Source organism: Hippocampus zosterae, chromosome 17, assembly GCF_025434085.1.
Source record: "Hippocampus zosterae strain Florida chromosome 17, ASM2543408v3, whole genome shotgun sequence".
NCBI lineage: Eukaryota > Metazoa > Chordata > Actinopteri > Syngnathiformes > Syngnathidae > Hippocampus > Hippocampus zosterae.
This window is the reverse complement of record NC_067467.1, coordinates 14,103,130-14,129,226: the sequence shown is the minus strand read 5'-3', so window position 1 is coordinate 14,129,226 and position 26,097 is coordinate 14,103,130. Positions and strand designations below refer to the sequence as shown.

The 26,097-nt window shown below is 44.6% G+C and overlaps 1 protein-coding gene and 3 non-coding genes across 6 annotated transcripts in view; all 4 read left to right on the top strand.

Moving 5' to 3' along the window:
* LOC127590190 (potassium voltage-gated channel subfamily C member 1-like) overlaps positions 1-26,097 on the top strand; it is a 91,918-nt gene that overhangs the window by 20,778 nt on the left and 45,043 nt on the right. The window lies entirely within an intron of this gene.
* Positions 10,848-11,038, top strand: LOC127590511 (U2 spliceosomal RNA). Its single transcript, XR_007959644.1, has one exon. It is a non-coding gene; the product is annotated as a U2 spliceosomal RNA (small nuclear RNA).
* Positions 12,172-12,335, top strand: LOC127590611 (U1 spliceosomal RNA). Its single transcript, XR_007959723.1, has one exon. It is a non-coding gene; the product is annotated as a U1 spliceosomal RNA (small nuclear RNA).
* LOC127590526 (U2 spliceosomal RNA) lies at positions 12,708-12,898 on the top strand. Its single transcript, XR_007959658.1, has one exon. It is a non-coding gene; the product is annotated as a U2 spliceosomal RNA (small nuclear RNA).

Here is a 26,097-nt window from a genome sequence, read left to right as displayed (position 1 = left end):
GCCTCTTTCCGTACGCGGTGGGCTCGCTTGAGGTGATGCTGCACAGACGGGACCTCCACCTGTCCTTCCTGGGACGGGAACAGCGGCGGTTGATACCCGTAGGCCGACATGAAGGGGGACCTACCAGTGGCTGAAGAGACGAGGGTGTTGTGTGCGTACTCCACCCACGGTAGGTGGTCGACCCAGGAGGAGGGACTGCGCAGGCATACACAGCAGTTCACGATTGCCCACGTCGTAGTTGGACTCTGCTGTAATGAGTCGACGAGAGAAAAAGGCGCAGGGGTGCAATTTCTGGTCGACCGGGGAACGCTGGGACAGAACGGCCCCGACCCCCGAATCCGAGGCGTCCACCTCTACGACGAACGGGAAGTCCGGGTTAGGATGTTGCAGTACCGGGGGATTTGTGAATGCGGCCTTTAGGCTGGAAAATGCCGACCCCGCAGCCGAATCCCATTTGAATGGGACTTTTGTGGACGTCAGACGGGTCAACGGGAGTACCTTTTGGCTGGAGTTGCGAATAAAACGACGGTAGAAGTTAGCGAACCCCAAGAAGCGTTGCAACTCCTTCCGGTTAGTCGGTGTCGGCCAGTTCGTCACCGCCTCCGTCTTGGTGGGGTCTGTTCTCAGCTTGCCCTGCTCAATTATAAACCCCAGAAAGGAGATGACAGGTACATGGAATTCACACTTCTCTGCCTTGACGAAGAGCCTGTTCTCTAATAAACGCTGCAATACCAGTCTGACGTGTCGCTTGTGTTCTTGAATTGATTGGGAAAAAATTAAAATATCGTCAAGATAGACGAAACAGAAAATGTTCAGCGTGTCTCTCAACACGTCGTTGATGAGATTCTGAAAAACGGCGGGGGCATTTGTCAGCCCGAAGGGCATAACCAGATATTCAAAATGGCCGAGCGGGGTCTTAAAAGCAGTCTTCCACTCGTCACCTTTCCGGATGCGAACCAGGTGGTAGGCACTGCGTAAATCTAATTTTGAAAAGACTGTGGCTGACTGTAAAGGGGCGAAGGCGGAGTCTAGCAATGGTAGCGGATACTTATTTTTTACCGTGATGTCGTTCAGACCCCGATAATCCACACACGGTCGCAGGGATTTGTCCTTCTTTCCAACAAAGAAAAACCCCGCACCTAACGGCGATCGCGATGGTCTAATTAGACCTGCAGCGAGCGAGCTGTTGATGTATTCCGTCAGTGCCTCGCGCTCGGGTTTAGACACCTGATACAGCCGTGAGGATGGCAACGGAGCGCCCGCCCGCAGGTCTATGGCGCAATCGTAGGGTCGGTGCGGGGGCAAAGAGCGTGCGCGATCCTTGCTGAACACTTGACGCAAGTCATGATAGCAGTCTGGCACTCCGTCAAGGCAGATAGTTTCGGGGATGTCGTCACCGGCACGTTCGTGCTGCCCTACGGCTGATCCTAAACAACGTTCATAACAGTTCCGGCTCCAACTCTCTATTGCCGGACGCTCCCAGGAAATTACGGGGTTGTGAGTCCTGAGCCAGGGCAAGCCGAGAATAACCGGAGCGTTACGACACTGCATTAAATAGAACCGTAGATGCTCAACATGGTTACCGGATAATTTTAGTTTTAGTGGTTCTGTTCTTTGCGTCACGACCCCCAGGAGGCGTCCATCGAGATCACAAACCCGCTTTTTATCGGCCAACTTCTCGACATAACAGCCCTGGTCAGCGGCGAAGTCGGTATCCATAAAACAACCATCAGCCCCCGAGTCTATCAGAGCCCTAACCCGCCGCGACCGGGGCCCCTCAAATATCTCCCCCTCGAGTTCCAGTCTCCCGGTGTGTCCCGGCCGGGAGTCAGTTCGCCGAGGCGTGGGGGACTCTGCGCGGGGTCGGGACTCACAGTTTTTGGAGGGCGAGGATGGGGAATGTTCCGGTCGGCTGGGGGCAGCATGAGGTCCTCGTTGACAGCTGTCAGACCGAGCCCGATCGTTGAATCGGCGCCGTCTCTGCTTCGGTCCAACGTTTTTGCCACCCAGCTGCATCGGCTCCTCCCCGCAGTACGTGGCACGCCGGGACGGAGAACGATCACCTCCCCGCTCCCGGTTTCTCTCTCTCAGGCGGTTGTCCAATCGCAGGGAGAGCTCGATTAACTCCTCCAGGTTGGAGCTGTGGTCGCGAGTCGCCAGCTCATCCTTGAGTTCGGTGTTTAATCCACGGCGAAACAGTCCGCACAGCGCCCGGTCGCCGTAGCCACTCTGGGCGGCCAGAATCTGGAACTCGATGGAGTAGTCCGCCACTGATCGCCTCCCCTGGTGGAGTTCAAGTAGCCGGCCCTCAGCCTCTCTGTCCCGAACGGGATGGTGGAACACCCGGCGAAACGCCGCCACGAAGCCGTGGAATGAAGACCGGAGGCTCGGCTTCGCGTCGCTTGTCGCCATCGCCCATGACGCCGCCGGACCTGTCAACAGGCTCATAATATATGCCACCTTCGCGGCGTCAGTAGCATAGAGGTGGTGGAGGTAGTACCCACACTGCCCGTGCTCACCCCCGTAACGTGGGGGGTGTGGAAGCGAAGGCTCCCTCATCATTGTGGGAAATGATGCGGGTGCCTCAGGGGTGGCAGGACGAATCACGGAGGGAGGTGCTCTCCGTTCCTCCACCCGTACAAGACGGGGTTCGAAATCATCGAACCTGTGAGCCAGCATGGAAACCGCGCTGCTGATTTCCGAAATGGCTTGGCCCTGCTGACTTAACTGTTGCTCTCGGCAGGACAGAACGGAAAAAATCTTTTCTAAGTCTGCGGGATCCATGGTGGCCGGATTATTCTGTCACGTTGTGCCCGAAGCGATAAAATGATCGCTTCGTGCACAACAAGATAATGAGGTGGGTCCCCGAAATAGCAGACAAAGAAAAGATGGTCCGAGAACAAATGGGTTTTAATACAAAACACAAAATACCCGTCCGGGAGCAACAAACAGAAAACGCTGGTCAAAATCAGGACCAGGAATAAAAGGAAGCAACAGAAAACGCTTGCGAGAAAACGGCAAGGAATATAGTTGGCTACAATAGGAATTAATAAGATTAGATTTAACAACGCGCAATCACAGCCACAAGGCTACACAGCAATGAATAGATTAAGGCAGTAATCGAGAGAATTGGCACGGCGTTGAATACTCCGGCAGTAAGTCACTGCCCGAGCACAAAGATAAAGCCTGTGTAATCAGTCCTTAATGGGTGACAGGTGTGTCGGCGGTAGGCAGGAAAAGCCTGCCCCCTGCTGGCAAACACGGGACGTGACATGCGTGGGTTTTCTCCGGGTACTGCGGTTTCCTCCCACATTCCCAAAACATGCATAGCAGGCTGACTGAACACTCTAAATTGTCCCTAGGTGTGAGTGTGAGCGCGGATGGTTGTTCGTCTCTGGGTGCCCTGTGACTGGCTAGCAACTGGTTCAGGGTGTCCCTCGCCTACTGCCCGAAGACAGCTGGGATAGGCTCGAGCATGACAAAGTATAGTAAAACAGTCAATTATTTTGCCTGTAATTCCTATCTTCATTATTGCAATCATTAAGGGAGCAAAAAAGTTATTTTAGTCATGAAATGTATTTTTAAATGAAATGGAGATTAATTATTTATCAAAACCAAATATCAACCAAAAAATACCAAATATATTTTGCCAAATATCAGAATAGGCACAGGCTGAAAAAAAAAAAATTTCGGTCAGGCCCAAATTACTATTATGAAGTTTGTTATTATGAGCAATTAATAATTTGTATGAAGGCCTACTGACTTAAGACAGCTGGGACAGGCTCCAGCACGACGACGCAAAACCCCTTTTCGGAAATGTGCCAGCTCAGACATGTTTGTTAAAATACCAATACTTGGTCTTAATCGCCTTCGTGCAGAGTTTGACAACTAGCCATGCCTGACTTGTCTGGGCAGAAAGATAGAGCCCTCATAATTGAAAGTTCCCCACCCTTGCTATTGCTTCCCCTTCCACTCTCTCTCATTCATGCAATGTATGCGCTCATATTTCAGCTAAACGACCTTCCTCTCATTTCCTGTACACACTCATGAAAGATCAAAATGTCATTCCGAGTATCATGGTCCATGGGTTTTCCAATCTAATCTAATCTAATCTAATCTAATCTAATCTATCAGTCTATCCATCACTATTTCAAAGAACAAGAGGCTCAGAGTAGAACCCAGATGCACTCCCACCTCTACCTTAAACTCCTGTATAAAACCTACAGCACAGTTCACCACTGTCCTGCAGCTCTGGTACACGTCTTGTACTATTCGAACATACTTCTCTGCCACTCCAGACTTCGTGATGCAGTACCACAGTTCCTTGCTGGGTATACTGTTAAAGGATTTCTCTTGGTGTACAAAGACACCCTCTGACCTTCATTTACTTCTCTGTCAACATTACAAAGCAAATAATGCCTCTGTAGTATTCTTCCTTGACACTACTGATCTTAATGAAAAATTGGACTTTAATGCAAGAACTACACATTTCTTTCCATCCAAAACTGTTGTACTTAATACACTTTGTCGAATGCTAATTATTTCAGATGAGGTAGTTGCAACCACCTGGGAAGGGCCAATTGTTGCTTGGACCTGATTGGCCTGAAGCTCAAGTGAACTCCCTTTATAAGAGGAATGAGGAAGTCAATAGGGGCTGGACAACTTGGAAAGCAATGCTACACGTGGGCTGCTCAAAACTGGTCAACTGTCACTCCTGAAAATAAAGAAAACTGGAAAATCTGAATCCTGGCTGAATAGCCCTTTTATTCTTTTTTCACCTGGCCTGCTGTTTCGCAGCCTAACGTAATGAGTCTGTGCAAAAAATTGTTAACTGACTGGCTTGTTAAGATTTTTTTCATTGCTATGTCCATCAGTGTCATCTTTATTTGTTGTTGTTGAAGAAATAAAAATATCCAACATTTCTTTAATTTATCTGCTCGTATTGACTCCTGGAGTCCTTCATTAGTGTGAAGCAACAGCTTCACACTTCTTTGGAGATTTCAAAAAACAAAGACAAAATTCTAATACTCTGCTGCAGCACTATCCAACTGCACCCAATTTGTTTTATCATGGTCGTCCTTGAACAACATTACTCCTGTCATCCAGCTGCAGCTGCAGTCTCTGTTGGTCACTGAAGCTTGTTTCCCCTTGAGCAGTCATCTTCTATTGAGTTTTGGCATTGACTTTCTGATGTATTTTGTACTTCCTTGCTTGGCTTGGAACCACAAGGTGATACAAAAAAAAAAGTAGCAACAGTAGTCATGGCAAATTGTATGTTTTCGGTTTCCACAAGGATTCATGAGGCAGATTAATCCATCGGGATTATACCTTTGGCTAAAACACAAAGCGGGTTTCTCGTTCAGATATATTAAGATTAAAACAAAAAAACTTGAATGTCGTTATGGAGCCAATGTTTCGTTGTCCTCCTCCTCATAAACTGCCAGGGATTGGAGTGCACATCCACTCACAGGCTATAAGAAGCAGCTCAGTATTAATTCTACATTTTGCATTTTAAAAGTTGAATATATTAAGTGTAATAGGTGTTTAGGAGGGTGGGATCCATCTGTTTAATAAATAAAATAAAATTAAAAATTTTGAAATAAGTGAATTTCTACTTGGCATAACTTCACATACCACCCATCAAAATGAGGGAACACTTTAACTTTAAAATCAATCCTGAAAGACATGGTGTGCCAATGCGGTGACTTTAAAATTGGCGTGAAGCCACCTTACCTCTCTGAGCTCAACCGCCCCGACACACCTGCCCGGCGCCTCAGGTCTGTGGATCAGACATTATTGGAGATACCGAGAACTAGGCTGAGGCTCAGAGGGGATCAAGCCTTTTCTGTTGCTGGTCCCTCTCTCTGGAATGACCTCCCACTGAACATTCGGCAAGCCCCCTCGCTGCCCATCTTTAAAACCCGCCTCAAAACTCACTTGTATTCTTTAGCATTTGACTCAGCATGACTCAGATTTACTCTTGGTTTTGCTGTTCGGCGCTTTCTACCGTCTTTTTTACAGATTTGTTGCTTTACTGTTGTATATGTTAGTTGTTCCATGTACAGCACTTTGTATGCAGCGATGGCTGTTTAAAAGTGCTCTATAAATACAGTTGAGTTGAGTTGAGTGAAGTGACCCGCCTTCTGGTCTTCATCAAGACATGGGCTGCTGATGTTTTGCAATAGTTGTAAACCGGAAATTGTTTTGGGGGGGGGGGGGGGACAGACAGAAAGCAGGGCATTACAATATTCAATCCAACTGGAGATAAAAGCATGCATTAGCCTCTCTTTGTTGACCATATAAAGAATGGGATGGACTCTAGCTATGTTCTTGAAGTGACAAAAAAAAGGTCATAAGTTTCTCTTGGTGCGCCTCAAAACTTTTGTCCTCTGAAAAAGTTTCTGGATTCAAGTACAGAGATGAGAGACAATCTCTTTTTCGTTAATGGACGCTACAGCTTCTTGTTGCTTCAAACTTAGCTTGTAGCAGACGTATGCACATTTTCGGCATGCCGTCTTTGATCCACTGGGGAAAGGACACTTTGATTCGCTCCTCTTTCATCTATAACTGCTTCAAACAATAAAGTGCATGCAGGAAAAGTGGTTAAGATTGCACAACTATCTGTGTCTTATGCGTTGTGTTGTATTATTTTATTATTTTATGTTAACTGTTCTTTTGATGGCGGCGCGGGCACCCACAGGGGCTCCTCTTGTTGTCTGTTGAGAAGGAACAAATTTCATTTGTACTGTATGTGCACATTTGACAATAAAGTTGTACTTGATACTTGATACTTACGAACGTCTCTTTATGTGAAATTTTCTAGTTCCAAAACATCTCAACAGGAAAATATTGCCTCTTGTTACGAAAGAAATTTCAAGATACAACAGGTAAATACATAGCATGGGCTGCTACCGCAGCTCAGAACTCTGAATGCAACATTCTTATAGCTGCTCTGCCTTTGGCTAATACCGAGCATCATCCTGGCATCCCTTTGGCTAAGAGTGACTTCTACTTTATATGGTTATGCGTGTAGATAGATACAGTATGTGTCATGCAGCGTCCTCGTCATTCGTTCCTCGGTCCATGAAGCGTTCCGATAGTTTTACGTAAATGTGAATTACACAGAAAAAGTGTTCACCAGTCGGGCGATCGCTCACTATGATGTTATTTGCCTTTGACATTTGTGAAAGATTGTTAACAGCCGACGAAAGCAAATGTTGTTGGATCAGTTCTTCACAAAACGCCAGGCAAAAAACACGTCTGAGAGAGAACATGAACTAAAGACGGCACCCCACAAACCCCCCCAAAAAACAATGAGGACGTAGTTCAAATTTAAATGGTCATCATTTTTATCCTTTATGAATTGTTTTTTTACATTATACACAACTCTTGTCATGATTCGGTTAAGGGACCAACAGGTGGCACTGTAGGGCTCCCCTGGCAGCTGCACACCTCATAGGTCATAGGTAATTAGGGCTTTAAAAGGACTCCCAGCCCGAACACACAGGGTAGGGTCATTGTTGCTGTTTGCTCTTGGTTTCTGTCATGTTTAGTTCATTGTTATGTTTTAGCTTTAGTCATGGTTTTTTTGATACTTTGGACTTTGTGTGTTTTGGATTTAGTTTTCTTTGTTTTAAATACAATTCTTCAAATACACCCTGCTCCTCTCTCCTGCCTGCTTTTTGGGGTGCACCACCACCTTGCTACGTGACAACTCTCATTTATTGTGCAATAATCTAATTGTAGCATGTACTTGTTACATGTTTTGATGCATGTTTATGCTTTAGAAAACATTTATGTCTGAATATTTTAGGGGCTTGAAACGGATTAGGGCATTTACATGGAAAACGCGTCTCTCCTTACAAAATTTTCTCGTTAAGACATTTCTTCCAGAACTAATTAATTATGTAAGTAGAGGCTCTAATCGAACCTACGACCTCTGCACTGTGAGGCAGACGCGCTAACCACTGGATCACCGGGCCGCCACCACTTTATTTGATATCTGAAATACCGTTAATTAGAGCATCTGCTGGATTGTCATAGGACAAGATGTAAAGTGGTGTGTAATCAGCATAGCTGTGAAAGTTCAACGCCTTCTGATGACACCACCAAGAGGGAGCATATAAAACGCCTTCTGATGACACCACCAAGAGGGAGCATATAAAAATTGAATAGGACAGAGCCTAACAATTGATTCCTGTTTGATCCCTTACTCAAAGCAATCATTGAACAGATCACTCGCAGCTCAGGTGGGCACAGACAGCAGGTAGCACACATATAATCTCAATTGTACAATGTAAACATATCACAGGCAAAGCCTTGTCCGTGTATTGAGCCATGCACAAACACAAAAAGTGTGTCTGCACACATACACACACGCACACACACTATGGGATGATTTTATTTATTCATGACAGACATGACATTTGAAGAGCTTTCTCTTGGGAGGTATTGACCCGAGGAGACCTCTCAGCTGTTTGACGAAGAGCAGCAGAGCAATTTCATCATCCAATACAAAGCACCAAATCACACATCAAAAGAAAATATTTCCAATTCCAGTGATTCTGTGGATTGGTCTAACGCATGACAAATGTAGGACAGTATTACTGTGTTTTAATGTTAACAATACAATGACTATAATTTTAAAATGAAAAAGTAACATTTTAAAGTAGTATGTCTATAAATATTGGGGAGATATCCATTTAATAACTCTAATCGTGGTGGTCATGATTTCATGTTTTTTTTTTAAACAACATAATTTTGAGTGACATACTTAAAAAGAAAATCATCCTGCGAGTGAATCTTTTTTCACCCACCCACCATTGACCGAAGGGTGATGACACAATTCTGCACTGGGTATGTCTAATTGTTGTAAAATAAATTTGATTCCTCAAAAATTAAAATAATTTCTTTATTCCTGGACATCGTGAGAGCTAATGTGTGTCTCAGTACTCGTTGTGTTCCAAAGCAGCATGCTGGTACAGGAGAACGTCAAGTTACGAGCTGAATTAGTTCCATGAGCCTGTTTGTCACCTGGCACCTTCATAAAGCAAGTTAAGAGTTCCCACTGAAATGAATGGAAATGCAATTAATCAATTCCAGCCCTCAAATTAAGTTATCCTGAATTATTTTTTCTTTGTGTCTCTCTTTTTGGTTCTGTTATTTGTTACCCCATTCGATATCCATTTCCATAGCTCCCCTTAACGGCCGGACCAAGACACCACAGTACCATACTTTATCGGATTTTATAATCCGGGAATAAAAATCAAAAACACAAACCCTGTACTCATTCATATTCACTTCCTTAGAGGGGGTTTGTCTTCCTGCCTCGTAATGTGGTTGGTAATCCTTGTGTCAAGTTGTGCCCGAGGCGATGAAAGATCGCCTCGTGCACAACAAAATAATGAGGTGGATCCCAGGAAAAGCAGACACGAAAAGATCTTGTGTGAACACTAAAAGTTTTAATAACGAACAGAAAGAGCCCGACAGGGAAAAACGGTAACAAAAAGCGCTGGTCAAATAAGGACCAGGAAATAAGGAAAACAACCGAAAACGCTCGCTAAAAAACAAAGTGCGAGGAAGTATTGAATAGGTAATCTAGAGAATTACAATTTAGAGGCAACGCGAACAACAAGAGTGATGGCCGTAAGGCAAAAAGGCAACGAGTAGTAATCAATCGAGGAAATAGCGCGAGAGAACAATGGCACGGTAAGGAATTCTCCGGCAGTGAGAGGACTGCCGGAGCCTCTTAATAAAGGAGGATAATCAGCCCGAAATTACGGACAGGTGTGCAGATGGCGGAGGGAAAAAACCCGCCACCTGCTGGCGGGCACGTGACGTGACACCTTGCATATCTATAAAGTATATTGTCCATGCCCCATGAAAACATGTACATTTTACTTAAAAAAATAGATTTGTCGTGTTCTCATTCAAACCTTTTCAAAAAGTACAAATAACCAGTGAATGCAGCCTTTTAACAAGTATCTACTGACTACCAGAGCTGTCCTTAAAAACTGTACTTCTTCATTTTTTTTATTTTTTCTTATTCCTCTGAACAAAGAAAAAAAATACAGAGAATGAGGCCGAGGCACTGCGAAGCCTGTAGTAAATTAGGCTTCATCAGACACCTCCGCAACAGAAACCTCCTATAGAAAGAGGTTTGCAAAATAACACTCGTAAGCAGAATACTGTACTGCAGTGATTCTCAACCAGTGTGCACATTCGTGTGCCGTGAGAACTCTTAACGATGTTCTGCGGGAACTTATCAAATTTGAGAAAAACAATTTGTAACCCTTTCAGGGACAGCGGTTAGTGCAGTGGACAACTTACCATATTATCAGGTTACAGGGTGCATAAAAGTCAAGTCAAGTCAACAGTATTTATAGAGCACTTTCAAACAGCCATCGCTGCATACAAAGTGCTGTACATGTAGCAATTTAACATGCACAATAAACAGTAAGACAAATCGGTAATATAGGTGGTAGAAAGCACCAAACAGTAAAACCAAGAAGAAATCTAAGTCATGCTGAGTCGAATGCCAAATAATACAAGTGACTTTTGAGGAGGGTTTTGAAGATGGGCAGCAAGGAGGCTTGCCGAATGTTCAGTGGGAGGTCATTCCAGAGAGAGGGACCAGCAACAGAAAAGGCTCAATCCTCTCTGAGCCTCAGTTTAGTTCTTGGTACTTCTAATAATGTCTGGTCCACAGACCTGAGGTGCCGGGCAGGTGTGTAGAGATTTTAAAACAAAGAGGAGAATCTTGAAAATAACTCTAAAATGAATGGGGGAGCCAGTGAAGAGATGAGAGTTATGTGCTCCCTCTTACGAGGACCAGTCAAGAGGCCCTTATCGCTTCTCGGCCTTTTGGCTAAGATCAAGTGTAGTATCTGTTCTTATCAGTTTAATACCTGATACGTCCCTTATCAGGGGACCATATATTAAATTGATTTTTGGAGTTGGGAGATGGAGTAGGGGATTGCTCCTTCCACTCCATGCATTGACCTGGTGTTGCAGTACATCCAGGAACGGTGCATTTCCCTCTCGGTTGAAGTTAACATTTCAGTGGCGTCTGGGAAAGGCCCTTGATCCACGCTCGCTGTAAACACCTGGGTGAACCGGTTGAAGTTAACATTTCAGTGGCGTCTGGGAAAGGCCCTTGATCCACGCTCGCTGCAAACAACTGGAGGAAGTTCACCCGTCCTTCTTGCGGTCCGAAAAGCGTGATGTGTTTTGAAGGGGCAGAAACTCTCGGGCAAGAAAAATGCCTGGCATCCTCGCTGTCCAGGGAAATGTGTACATGACTTGAAAATCCCTGAAAAACGTGATGGGTTTTGAAGGGGCAGAAACTCTCGGGCAAGAAAAATGCCTGGCATCCTCGCTGTCCAAGGAAACGTGTACATGACTTGAAAATCCCTCTTCTCAGGGTTTTCGCTTCCTTTGCGGTGGGGTTTTGGAGTCCCCTCACATTGGGAATGAGCGCCGAGCAGGTGGCGGCAGGCCTTGGAAAATTGATGGCGGATTCAGCGAAAGATGCCATTTAGAGTCAGTGGCCAAAGGCTGTCTGAAATCGTTGACGGCCAATTCCCTAAACAACTGTCATCTAGACTTTCGCGTGGCTGAAAAACTGGCTCGGACGCTCGCGTTCCTACCGGCGCCTTACTCTTGCTTCCCGAGCCCGAGACTGGTACGCCCGAGGCCGTCTCCTCGGAGACGATCAGCTTGGCGAGGCAGCTGCGGAAATAGCCTCGTCCAGCGACTTTGTGTTGATGTGTGTTCCCCATGGTCATTTTTGTCAACGAAGATGTTGGACCTACCTAAAACAGAAGAACCCCGCCGCCCCCGTTTCTTGTTCACAAAATAGAATCAGGAAAACCCTTCCCCAAAACGCCAAGTCAATGAAGCGACATGGAACGTGTATAAAGCTAACTCAAACGCATGATAATTACAGCGAAGAGGAATGTCCTTCTTTTTCATTTTGCTCCAAAGTAACATGCAAGCCCCTGGGGTTAATTTTAAACATATTTACTTCGATCTGATCTATAAAAGCCGAACCGCAATGACAATTCCAAAACGACCATACCCCTGGACTGCTCGCACGTGTCTCAGCAGATGCGCCCGTGACTGAAGACGGTGCGTGTGCTAAAGACCCTGGCCTGGTGACAGGTCCAACTAATACCTACCTGGCAGGGGTGATGCCATGATCAAGAAGGTGGCTCACCCAAGGCGAGGCTCAGCCATTGCACTGCGGTTGTGCTGACCCTTGCGAATTCCCCAAATGTGGGAATCTGAACTGCAAAATTTCTGGCAGTGGGGGACTGCGTTCGCGCTCTCCCCTGATGAGTTTGTCAACGGCAATTTCTCACTTCTCCCATTTGTACACATCTCCTTTACACAAATGTTGACATTGGCTATGGCGAACGCTGAAAGGGGAAACCCCAAGTGGTAGTTCACTTTTTGGGTTCGGTGCCTCGGAACATTGATTGTGCTTTCCTATTGGGGCACTTGGGTTAAATGATACTGTACCCAGCAATTGCTCAGCTTTTGTTTCATTTGCGGGCTGGCAAACGAAACAGTTGCCCCAGCGATCGCAGAAATGTGTGGAGTTGTTTGGCATGTCATTGTTTTCGCTGTGGCTATTTGACATTTGTCACCGTCACTGAAGCCCGCGCTGTCAGCAATGAAGTCATCCCCTGTGTCGCTTTGCCCTTTTCGCTTCTCGGCCTTTTGGCTAAGATCAAGTGTAGTATCTGTTCTTATAAGTTTAATATCTGATACGTCCCTTATCAGGGGACCATATATTAAATTGATTTTTGGAGTTGGGAGATGGAATAGGGGCTTGCTCCTTCCACTCCATGCATTGACCTTGTATTGCAGTACATCCAGGAACGGTGCATTTCCCTCTTCACCCGTCCTTGCGGTCTGAAAAGCGTGATGTCTTTTGAAGGGGCAGAAACTCTCAGGCAAGGAAAATGCCTGGCATCCTCGCTGTCCAGGGAAACGTGTACATTAATTGAAAATCCCTCTTCTCAAGGTTTTCGCTTCCTTTGCAGTGGGGTTTTGGAGTCCCCTCAGAATGGGAATGAGCGCCGAGCAGGTGGCGGCAGGCCTTGGAAAATTGATGGCGGATTCAGCGAATTGATGCCATTGAGACTGTTCACTTAAGATAAGGACGGATGGGACGTACAAGGGCCACTGGGACCAAACAATATCACCTCTGTCTTCTTTTCATTGAATTTCAAGAAATTTTGTGCCATCCAGGTTTTGATTTCTTCCAGACAGGATAGGAGTGGCCTTAATGAGAAGGCGTCTTTCTTGCTCAGTGGGACATAGATCTGGCAGTCATCTGCATAGCAGTGGAAGGGAATACCATGTTTCCTTAAGATGGAACAAAATGGGAGCAGATACAGCGAGAACAGCAGAGGCCCCGGAATTGAGCACTGTGGAACACCACATGACAGGGGAGCAGTGCGTGACTCAGAGCAGCCAAGGCTGACACAAAAGGTTCTGTCAGCTAGATAGGACCTAAACCACTCAAGAGCACTGCCGCCAATGCCCACCAAGTGCTGCAAACGAGTCAGCAGAATACTGTGATCCACTGTATCAAATGCTGCAGTTAAGTCCAATAAAACTAGACACACGTCTCAAGAGTCATTTGCCAGGAGGATGTCATTAGAAACGCGTAACAGGACTGACTCCGTGCTATGCATCGTCTTGAAACCTGACTGGAAGACCTCCAAGATGTTATGTTCATCCAAGAAAAGTTTCAACTGCATGTGCACCACTTTTTCCAGAATTTTGGAAATGAAAGCCAGTTTGGAAATGGGCCTGAAACTTGACAGCACATCTGGATCAAGACCAGGTTTCTTGATCAAGGGTTGGACCACAGCATGTTTAAACTGTTGGGGAACTACACCAGAAGAGAGGCTGCTGTTGATGATATCCAAGACCGATGCGCCAACACTCGGAAGAACCTCCTGAAAGAAGTGTGGGGGAAGAGAGTCGCAAGGGGAGCCAGATGGCTTCGTCTGGCGAACTACATCTTCCAAAAGCGCCAAGGACACAGTTTCAAAAGAATTTAGTACAGCTGAACATGGAACATGGACTGTGGGGTCAGATGCAGTATTTGAGACCGGAGTCCTAGCTGTAGAGACCTTATCAATGAAAAACTGAAGGAATCTGTTGCACATCTCGGGTGAAGAATCCGAGCAAATAGGCAAAGGGGGTTTGAGTACAGAATCTATCATTTTAAATAGTGCGCATGGGTTTTGACTGTTAGCTTGAATAAGGTCCGACAGATATTCTCTTTTGGCCTCTTTTACTGTGACCTCGTAGTTACGCCAGCAGTCTTTCCAAATTTGATAAGAGACATGCAATTTGTCTTTTTTCCACTTGCGTTAAGCTTTGCGACACCCCTGCCTAGCTGCACGGGTAATGTCGTTAAACCATGGCTAGGGTTTAGGTTTTGGGAGCACAGTTTTTGAAGGAGCCACCAAATCCAGGATGGCACGGCATGACTAGTTGAACCAAGAGGTGAGTTCCTCTGTGTTAGACGCAAAGGTTATTAAAGTTATCAGAGAAACGACTAGCAGTGCGAGGGTTAAAAATTCGGCGTTTACAACTAGGAGCGGCAGATTGCACAGTAGCATGCGATAAGACTACATCAAATAAAACTGCCATGTGATCAGAAATCCCATTTTCAAGGACTTCCAGATTTGACACCCGTAGACCATGAGCAAGGACATGGTCTAAAATATGTCCTTGTTCATGTGTCGGGCTGGTCACATACTGCACGAAATTAAAAGAGTCGATAAGTCTTAAGAAGTCTTTTGGTAGTGGTGTTTCCGGACAGCAGACATGGATATTAAAATCCCCCATTAGGAGGATATGATCATATCTCAGCCTGATTTCCGCAAGAAAGGTTGAAAAGTCCCTTAAAATCAGAAATAATGTGTATTTGCCCATGTATCTATGACAGCGACTTATAGTGACAGAAGGAACAAATAAACGATCTTCAAGTAGATGGCAAACCGTATGAAATTGACATCTCTATCCTCTTTTTGTGAAAAATTTGTTTGATGGTGTGCTGTGCGATTTTTAAAAAAACTTAAATCAATAAAGGTTGGGAATCACTGCTTGGAACTTCCTCATCTCAACTTTCTAAGCTTGGTGTCTCTGATCCATGGTTGACAACAACCTTTTTGAGGGTTTCATAATATTTCGTATTTGGTTTTGGTTTGTTTTATTCGTATCAAGTCAAATAATTTTACATGTTTAGCTATAATTTTGATCAGATCAGGTGTCACTATTTGTGTGTGAGTGTGTGTGTGTGTGTGTGTGTGTGTGTGTGTGTGTGTGTTTAAAGGAAACTTAATTGATGTCAGAATATATAAAAAGTCAATTTCGGCTCACAAGCCGCATGCAGCTCTTTGCCAGCCTCAGTGCTGCTTGCAGACCGACTATTAATTCAGCTCTTTGACATGTTCCTCTTTCAATTTGCATTGCCGTGTGGTCTTACAACAGTAAGGCAGGAGGTGGCAGTGATATCAGCTTGAAATGTGGTAGGATTACAGTACAAATGGAACAGGGGGTGTCAAACAGAAACACATGGAGAACATACACATATGGCCTGTGACAAAATTCAAACCAAGGCCCATCAACATTGAGGCAAGATGTGCAAAACAAATGTCCTAATAGCGCTACGTTTATTTGGAAATGTTTCATGTGCAGTGGTATCACGAAGATTTTTAAAAATATATTTTTGGGATACAAACGCAATTCCAATGAAGTTGGGACATTGTGGTAATCATAAATAAAAAAAAGAATTGAGTGATATGCAAATCACGTTCAACCTGTCATTAATGTAATGTACTCCAAACACAAGATATTTCATTTTCAAACCAATAAACTTTATTGTTTTTAGCCAATAATCATTGTCTTAGAATTTTATGGCTGCAAGACATTCCAAAAAAACTGGGACAGCGTCATGTTTACCACTGTGCTAAATCACCTTTTCTTTTAAAAAATTAATCAAAAACTGAGGGCTCTAATTGTTGAAGCTTTGTCAGTGGAATTCTTTCCCACTCTTGCTTGATGTATAGCTTTAGCTGCGCAACATCTGTGATCTCCGTTGTTAGTATTTTACGCTTCATGATACGTAATGCATAATTTTCAATGAGGGACAGGTCTGGACTGCAGGCAGACCACGCTCTTGTAACACGTGCACAATGTGGTTCATGCAGGGGACGTCCATGAAAAACACATTGCTTTGATGGCAGCATATGTTTCTCCAAAATGTAAAATGTTCGCCTGGGCGTGACACTTATTACCAGTTCCCAAAGTTCACTTACTCATGCCATTGGCACTAACAGAGTCCGATGCCATCATAGATGCTGGGTTTTGAACACTTGCGTACATAACAGTACAGATGGCTCTGTTTCTCTTTGGCCCAGGGGCCACGATGTCCACAATATCCCAAAAAACAATTTCAAATGTGGACTCATCAGACCACAGCTGTCCTATACCAGCTGTCTTCGGGCAGTAGGCGAGGGACACCCCGAACCGATTGCGAGCCAATCGCAGGGCACACACAGACGAACAACCGTCTGCGCTCACACTCACACCGAGGGACAATTTAGAGTGTATGTATTCTCAGTACAACATAATATTTCTTCTCTTACAGCTCACATTTATTTTCTGTATAATGTCACATTTGCATGGTTTAATTTTGCAGTGGTGATGAACTGCATTGCATTATGCAGATGCTCAACCCAAAGCTCCCAAAGCTGAAGACAAATATTCATGTTTCGCTCTTTTAAACGAGAGATGTTTGTCCATTTTAATCAAACTGTAGGGTTTTTTTTTCCACGTTTGGACACATTTGAACATAGCAAATTAATTCGGTTGCAGACTAAACCCACTGGTCCGAGAACACTCGTAAAAGTTCGAACTGTAGCGCGTTTGTTTGGAGTGCATGATGATGAGGTTGTACACAAAACTGTACACAAGAATAATCGTAATTCCCCTCCATGCATGTCATTTTCCCCAATAAAAAATGAGTTATGCTTGCAGTGACAAGTAATAAATAAACCTTTTAAATAATTTTTTTTCACCAACCCCCCACGGCTGGATTTGATGGCTTCTGCTGGTTAAAGGAAAGGCAATAAAAGCACACATGTATGCATGTCACCTACTCCCTCAGAATCATCTTAGCCAAGTATGTAGAACACACAAGGAATTTGTCTCCGGTATAACACGCTGCACTAGTATCATCGTAAACAACAAAATCATTGAACCATTTTAGAGTAACCAGTAGTTTTGTAGTACCATTTTGTGGTGCAAGAAGAGTGACTACGTCAGTGACTGTTTAAGGAGTTAATGGCTAGAGGGAAGAAGCTGTTTAAGTGTCTACTGGATTTGGTGCGCATGGATCTGTAGCGTCTGCCTGAGGGGAGTGGCTGAAAAAGGTGGTGGGCAGGGTGCGGGGGATCCAGGAGGATTTTCTGTGCCCTTGTCTTGATTCTTGCAGTGTGCAAGTCCTCAAGAGTGGGTAGGGCGGTGCCAACGATTTTTTCTGCCGTCCTAACTGTCCGTTGAAGTCGGATTTTGTCCTTTTTTGTGGCGGCCCCAAACCAAACCGTGATGGAAGAACACAGGATTGATTCGATGACTGCCGTGTAGAACTGTCGTAGCACCTCGTGTGGCAGGCCATGCTTCCTCAGCAGCCTCAGGAAGTACATCCGCTGCCGGGCCCTTTTCAGGATGGAGATGGTGTTGACTTCCCACTTCAAGTCCTGGGAGACTGTGATTCCCAGGAACTTGAAGGTCTCGACGGTTGACACAGGGCAGTTGGATAGTGTGAGGGGCAACTGAGGAGAAGAATGTTTCCTGAATTCCACGATCATCTCTACAGTCTTGAGCGTGTTCAGCCCGAGGTTGTGTCGGCCGCACCAGAGCTCCAGCTGCTCCACTTGTTGGCGGTACGCAGACTCGTCGCCGTCTTTGAGGGGACACACCGAGGTGGAGTAGTTTGGTGGTGAGGAGTTCCGGGATGATGGTGTTGAACGCAGAGCTGAAATCCACAAACAGAATCCTTGCGTAGGTCCCTGTGCTGTCAAGGTGCTTGAGGATGTAGTGCAGACCTATGTTGACTGCGTCTTCCACAGACCTGTTTGCCCGGTAGGCAAACTGGAGAGGGTCCAGCAGGGGTCCAGTGACGTTCTTTAGGTGGTTCAGCACAAGGCGTTCAAAGGACTTCATGACCACAGACGTCAGGGCGACAGGCCTATAGTCGTTCAGTTCCGATGTTGTCGATTTCTTGGGAACTGGGATGATGGTAGACTGTTTGAAGCAGGATGGGACCTCACACAGCTCCAGGGATCTGTTGAATATTTGTGTGGAGCCAGCTGGTCAGCGCAGACTTTCAGGCAGGAGGGGGACACTTTGTCGGGCCCCAGAGCTTTCTTGATCTTTTGCTGCTTGAAGAGCCGTCTCACGTCCTGTTCGTGGATCTGTAGTGGAGAAAAAGAGGGTGGGGGGGGGTAGGTAGAGTTGTTTCTGGTAGAGGTGGGTGTGTGTGGGAAATGGGGGTGTCCTTTTCAAATCGGCAGAAAAACATGTTTAGTTCATTAGCAAGACCCTTATTGTTCACTGTTTGGGGGGATGGCATTCTATAGTTAGTGATTGCTTTCAGGCCATTCCATACAGATGCAGAGTCGTTAGCAGAGAACTGGTTTTTCAGCCTCTCTGCATAGCTTCTCTTAGCGATGTTAATTTCCTTTGTCAATTGGTTTCGGGCATGTTTGTACAGTGCCCGATCTCCACTTCTAAATGCGGCCTCTTTCTCTTTCCTGAGTTGCCTGAGTTTGGGAGTAAACCATGGCTTGTTATTGTTGAAGGAGCGGAAGGACTTCGTTGGTACACACATGTCCTCACAGAAACTGATGTATGATGTTACAGTGTCTGTGTATTCATCCAGTGTGCCCGTTGAAGTTTCAAAGATTCTTGTAGAGCATTCTTGTAGAGCTAGCTTTGCTTCATCTGTCCATTTTTTCACAGTCTTAACAACCGGTTTAACACATTTGATGATGATTGGATCAGAAAATACGCCGGTTAAATGCACAGAGCTGGAATAAAAATTGGGCCCCGAATGTATGTTTCACGAAAGCAGCCATGTTTGCGATGTGGGAAAAGACGGTCTGAAGAAAGGAGGGAAAGGGTCCGTTTTACTCACGTCTAAGAAGTCGTTTATTATAATTGCAGTGTGCTGCTTTTTGTTTCCTGTGTGCACTGCACACGCGCATGTCATATCCCCGAAGACATAGATGCAACAAACCTTGTTGATCATCTGCCTGCTCTGCATTGATAATAGGATGATTTCCTTTCAGCCTTTCTCTGTGTTTATTCATTTCTAGTCTGTCACAGCACAATATGCATCGATTATGCATCGGTGTGCACGTATGTGTGTATATTTGTGTGTGTGTATGTGTGTGTGCACATGCATGCATACATACATGTTTCAATATACCCGCACTTCACATTATGAGAAAAGGAAGCTGTCCCTGCCTCCATCCCAGCTACATGATAATTGAACCTGTTTCTATGCCCAAGGCTTACTATAGTTATTAATAATGCTCCAAATGCAAATATAGCCTAAATAATTCACAAAACTATCACCCCAACACTAAATAATTGTTAGTCATTTAGCCATAGGACCCATTTACACCGGATGGGCTGTGAGAACAACACACCACTCATCGGGATAATTATTTTAAACATTCAACTTTTAATTTCAGCATCACTGATTTGTTAATAACAGGACCAGTAGTAATATCCTTGTGTGCTTTCTATCATCTACTGTATGTATTGAGTCGCATCGGTAGGTAATATCTTGCTCTCGTTTTGTTATCCCCAAGGTCTTGTGCTATTATTAAAATCATAAAAGGACTAAGAGCTCACATGCACGCACTTACCCATAAACTGCACACGCATGCACATGTTCAGAGGTGCACAAAGAAGGACATCGAAAAGCAGCAAAAAGTAAGAAAGGAAAGGCATAACCAAAGGCAGAAAGGGAAAGCACCTTCGAGCATGACTTTACTTGAGTGTTTGATGATCGCCACTTTTCTGGGACACTGTCTCCCAGATTAATGCAAACACTAAATCTATTAAATTATATTCCTGTTTGCGCACAAATGGATGTCACCTTTGTCCTTCACAAACTTCAAAACATCCATTCATCCATGCATTTTCCATGCACTTATTTTCACTTGGGGTTGCAGGTGAGTTGGAGGGTTAACTATTTATATATTTATATCTAATATTAACTGGTTAAATATATATATATATATATATGAACACACTATCAACACAGTACTTGTTCACAAATTTTTAAAAGCACTCGTTTGGTTTATAAGCTGTTGTGAAAGCGCTATATAAATCAGGATGGATTATATAATTACCTTTCTTTTTTTTTTTACAGATCATCGTTCCAAAAATGAGCTTGTGCATATTTAATTTTTTGTTCTGGTCACCCTGCCCCCCTGCCCCCCAAATGCATTGCAGCGAGCTATTACTTTCTGGGACACTGGAAATTGTCCCCCATTCAGTCCTAAGACTCAGCACTTGTATCCAGGTGAAGCGATCACCATACACTAATTTTTTTTTTTAAACTAAGGAAAACTCATGACTTGAATTGTGTTTTTTAATTATGTAAAACAAAATCAGGACCGTGGTCCTGAATGTACATATACAAACATAATCTGCGATAGGAACCAGGCTGAGGTCGGAAACTTTGATGACAATAGAGCCACTACTGTATGCCAGTAAGGATTTTCTGGTGGGACATGATTTGTTTTGACCTGTTGTTGCCGTTTATTTTTATTTTTTACTATAGGATTTTTTTTTCGTGCCCTTCACAAATCAGAAGGCTAACACGGCCCTTTAATCAATATTCCATTTCAGAGTCACTGTCAATACAATTTAAATTCGTATTTGCTTTTTGAGACGTTCACAAAAATGTCAGATTTTTTTTCCCTCCTGAACCCTCTCTGGCCTTTTCATAAAATTCTTGAATATTATTAAATGCATTATTATTAAATATCTTTGCCGTGATATGTAGTGGGACTACTCATTGCGCTAAGAGTGCATTCTCGTTTTTTTTTTTTTCTTACTTTCTTTGACCCCTCCAAGCCATGGATGTACACTAAATATGAATGGCCTGTCAAAAGGTCGCTTACACTCAGTTCAGAGCTATGGATTCTGTGATGTCTTTTTTTCGACCACAGCCATCTTTAGGGTGCTACAGATGTGATGCGCACGCATCCATTTTGTGCGCACGCGCACACATGTGTGCACGTGTGTGTGTGTGCAGCCCTGTGCGCATACACACATACACACACACACACACAGCTGTGGACTTCATTAATCAACTTGCTTTATTGTGGCATTTTCAAAGTATTGAAGTATTTTGACGACTTCCCAGCTGATGTACAACTGCGACAGAAAGTTTCTTTGTGTGGAGGAATCAACCGATACACCCTTTGCAATGCTGATTTTTCAGCAGCGATCCCAACATTGTTTAGTACCTGGTGTTGCTCTATCTGTTGATTTTTTTTAAAAATCATTGAAGAATTACAGCTATTTTGTGAACAGATGAATGAGTAAACTTCAAAATATTAAACGAAGGAGTTGTTGCATGAGTGAGTAAACTGTCAAGTGTTGTTAACCCATTCAGGGGCACCGGCTACTACAGTGGACACCTTATCATGTTGTCAGGTTACAGGGTGCATGAAAGGGTTAGTATTGTACAGCTTCCAGGAATGGTTTGCTCCATTGCACATATAGTAACCGCACAGTGTAGCGAGTGTTTGTTTTATTCATTTATTCTACAATAAATGAAGTTGTCATTAGCACTTTATCTGTGCTTTATTGAACTTATTGCCCTTTATTTATTTATTTATTGAACTTTAAAGCCCCCCTCAAAACTCACTTGTATTCTTTGGCGTTCGACTCAGCATGACGTGACGATAGATTTGTTCTTGATTTTACTGCTTGGTGCTTTCTACCGCCTTTATTACCGATTCGTCTTACTGTTTATTGTGTATGTTAAATCGCTCCATGTACAGCACTTTGTATGCAGCGATGGCTGTTGGAAAGTGCTCTATAAATATTGTTGACTTGACTTATTGTGGCGATGAAGTTTCACATTTGGTAACTTTTTCGGGTGTTGGAAACTTAACTGTGACATTTGGCTCGGTCGTTCTGCTGGTAATGCGCCTCTCGCTTCTGTGACTTTAAAGGTGTTACTGAAATACAGATGAATGTACGGCACATTGTACTGCTTATTTAACTGGGGCTCTATGCCATCCCACTTCAGCAGCAAAAATTTGCTATTAGTCGCTTCTATGATGAGCAGCGATCAGAGTTTGCCTTAAAATGTTAGCCTTAATCTAATGTTGGACTCATCTGCTGGCTAGTTTCTACTATTTAATTTAATTGAATATACTTTATCCCCAAAGGAAAACTTGTCATGGACACTCAGCTGGCTCTGCAGTTTTGCTAGCTAGCTTGCTCATGAATTAAAACCGTATGCGGTTCAATGATATTTTTTTCTTGTCTAGAAAAACAATCTTTTAAATCCATTCTAAATGTAAACAGATTTACCGTTTAACAAGTAAATACTGCATAAACAAGCCCAAACTATAGATGGGCCATGGAGGTCCGCACGGTAGATGTGACTCAGCCGCTTGGCTTGCTGTGTTTTGGACATTTGTCTGGTGGCCCTGTTGCATAATTTTCTTTGGCATCTGGAAGAAAAATAGTTCTTTGTGAAACTAGTTTAACCAGCAGCAAGCAAGAGTGCACCTTTTAAGAGCAGCCGAGAAGTGTGTAATGCATTCAAATGAACAAGTCGAACGCTATCCGACACACCCGAGAAGGTGAGAGGTAAAAAATAGAAAGAGGAAGTGACAAAAAGTGCAGGCGACCTACATAGGTCCCTTGTGGCTGAAGCCAGAGGCCAGCCATCTTACGTTGCTACCGTTAGTGACAACGTTTTTTCCACTGAAAACAGTTATCTGTGCGTGTTTTACACCAGGATCCCTACATGGAGTAATGAGTGCCTCTCAGACAACAAACTTCACTGTATGTCTCCGAAGGGTTCAACAGTTAGTCAGGGTGGATGTTGTGAACTTTATTCCGTTTAGATCGGCTTAATTACTGCGGTCTGCAACTGCACAGTCAAAGAATTAGCAAGACATCAACAGTATGCTTCTGATGTGTACGTAATTGTGAAGCCAAGTTATACTGTATAAATCACTACATTCAGTAATTCGAGAAACAAAATTCACCAAAACAAAATGCATTTTTACATCTGAATAAGCCATGCTTCCTTTTAGTATATCTGCTTTATGTTCAATTAAACATGACCATATTTCACCATCGGCAAGAGCATTTCTCAGTAAATTGAGACAAGCTCATAAATATTTCAGTCTTCATACGTTTTGGGCCATTTTCTTATGGTTTTTCTAGTGTAAAATTGTTGCCTTGGCTCAATAAAGATTGCGAAACACTGAGCTAGCATATTTAATAATGAACAATGTGCAAGCGCATGACATCACACATGAATAATGAAATACTATAGGCTATAGAATAAGCACTGAATACAAACACAACAACAAATGTGAGGGACGGCAGGCAATTTGGAAAGGCAAAGGCTGACTGCACGAGCTGTAATGATAAGAGAATTGTGAGAGAAGCAAAAATGAGTGTTTCTTATTTTGCCTTTGGGTTCAATGACATTCATTAGAGCAGGGCTTTACAAACTTCAACATAAATCCCAAAAAGCATGTCAAAAGTGGTGGTGTTCTAACATGGGCCAAGGTTATCTATCTATCTATCTATCTATCTATCTATCTATCTATCTATCTATCTATCTATCTATCTATCTATCTATCTATCTATCTATCTATCTATCTATCTATCTATCTATCTATCTATCTATCTATCTATCTATCTATCTATCTATCTATCTATCTATCTATCTATCTATCTATCTATCTATCTATCTTAGAGCTGTCAAACAATTAAAATTTTTAATCTAATTAAAAACGCAACTGTCATAATTAACTCAAATTAACTGAACATTAATCGTGACTACTCACGCATTTTTTATCGTTTCTGAATTTCCTTTTATATTTTTTTGTTCTATTTTTCCCCATTTTAATGCTCTCATCAACATGGAATCATGAATCAGTTTTCTATGTGCAAAATGCAAATATTTACTGAAATAACAATTTCGATTTTCAATTTTACATGAACATTTTTCACTTGGAACAGTTATTCACACATAATCTATCCATCCATCCATCCATCTTCTACCGCTTATCCGGGGCCGGGTCGCGGGGGCAACAGCTTTAGCAGGGAAGCCCAGACTTCCCTCTCCCTAGCTACTTCTTCCAGCTCTCCCCGGGGGATCCCGAGGCGTTCCCAGGCCAGCTGGGTGACATAGTCTCTCCAGCATGTCCTGGGTCTTCCTCGGGGTCTCCTCCCGGTGGGACATGCCCGGAACACCTCACCAGGGAGGCGTTCAGGAGGCATCCGAATCAGATGCCCAAGCCACCTCATCTGGCTCCTCTCGATGTGGAGGAGAAGCGGCTCGACTCGGAGCCCCTCCCGGATGACCGAGCTTCTCACCTTATCTCTAAGGGAGAGCCCGGACACCCTGCGGAGAAAACTCATTTCGGCCGCTTGTATCCGGGATCTCGTTCTTTCGGTCACGACCCATAGCTCGTGACCATAGATGAGGGTTGGAACGTAGATCGACCGGTAAATTGAGAGCTTCGCCCTTTGGCTCAGCTCCTTCTTCACCACAACAGACCGATACAACGTCCGCATCACAGCAGACGCTGCACCGATCCGCCTGTCGATCTCTCGCTCCCTCCTGCCCTCACTCGTGAACAAGACCCCAAGATACTTAAACTCCTCCACTTGGGGCAAGATCTCCCCCCCGACCTGGAGGGGGCACTCCACCCTTTTCCGACTGAGGACCATGGTTTCAGATTTGGAGGTGCTGATTTTCATCCCAACCGCTTCACACTCGGCTGCGAAACGCTCCAGTGAGAGTTGGAGAGCCCTGTTTGAAGGAGCCAACAGCACCACATCATCTGCAAAAAGCAGGGATGCAATACTGAGGCCACCAAAACGGACCCCCTCAACGCTTCGGCTGCGCCTAGAGATTCTGTCCATGAAGGTTATGAACAGAATCGGTGACAAAGGGCAGCCTTGGCGGAGTCCTACCCTCACTGGAAACGATTCCGACTTACTGCCGGCAATGCGGACCAAACTCTGACATCGGTGGTATAGTGACCGAACAGCCCGTATCAGGGGGTTCGGTACTCCATACCCACGAAGCACCCCCCACAGAACTCCCCGAGGGACACGGTCGAACGCCTTCTCCAAGTCCACAAAACACATGTAGACTGGTTGGGCGAATTCCCACATACCCTCGAGAACCCTGCTAAGGGTATAGAGCTGGTCCACTGTTCCACGGCCAGGACGAAAACCACACTGCTCCTCCTCAATCCGAGGCTCGACTTCCTGACGGACCCTCCTCTCCAGCACCCCTGAATAGACCTTACCAGGGAGGCTGAGGAGTGTGATCCCTCTGTAGTTGGAACACACCCTCCGGTCCCCCTTTTTAAAAAGAGGGACTACCACCCCGGTCTGCCAATCCAGAGGCACTCTCCCCGTTGACCACGCGATGTTGCAGAGGCGTGTCAACCAGGACAGCCCCACAACATCCAGAACCTTGAGGAACTCTGGGCGGATCTCATCCACCCCTGGGGCCTTGCCACCGAGGAGCTTTTTAACCACATCGGTGACTTCAACCACAGAGATAGGAGAGCCCACCTCAGAGTCCCCAGGCTCTGCTTCCTCCAAGGAAGGCATGTTGGTGGAGTTGAGGAGGTCTTCGAAGTACTCTGCCCACCGGTTCACAACGTCCCGAGTCGAAGTCAGCAGCGCCCCATCCCCACTGTACACAGTGTTCGTGGTGCACTGCTTCCCCCTCCTGAGACGTCGGATGGTGGACCAGAATTTCCT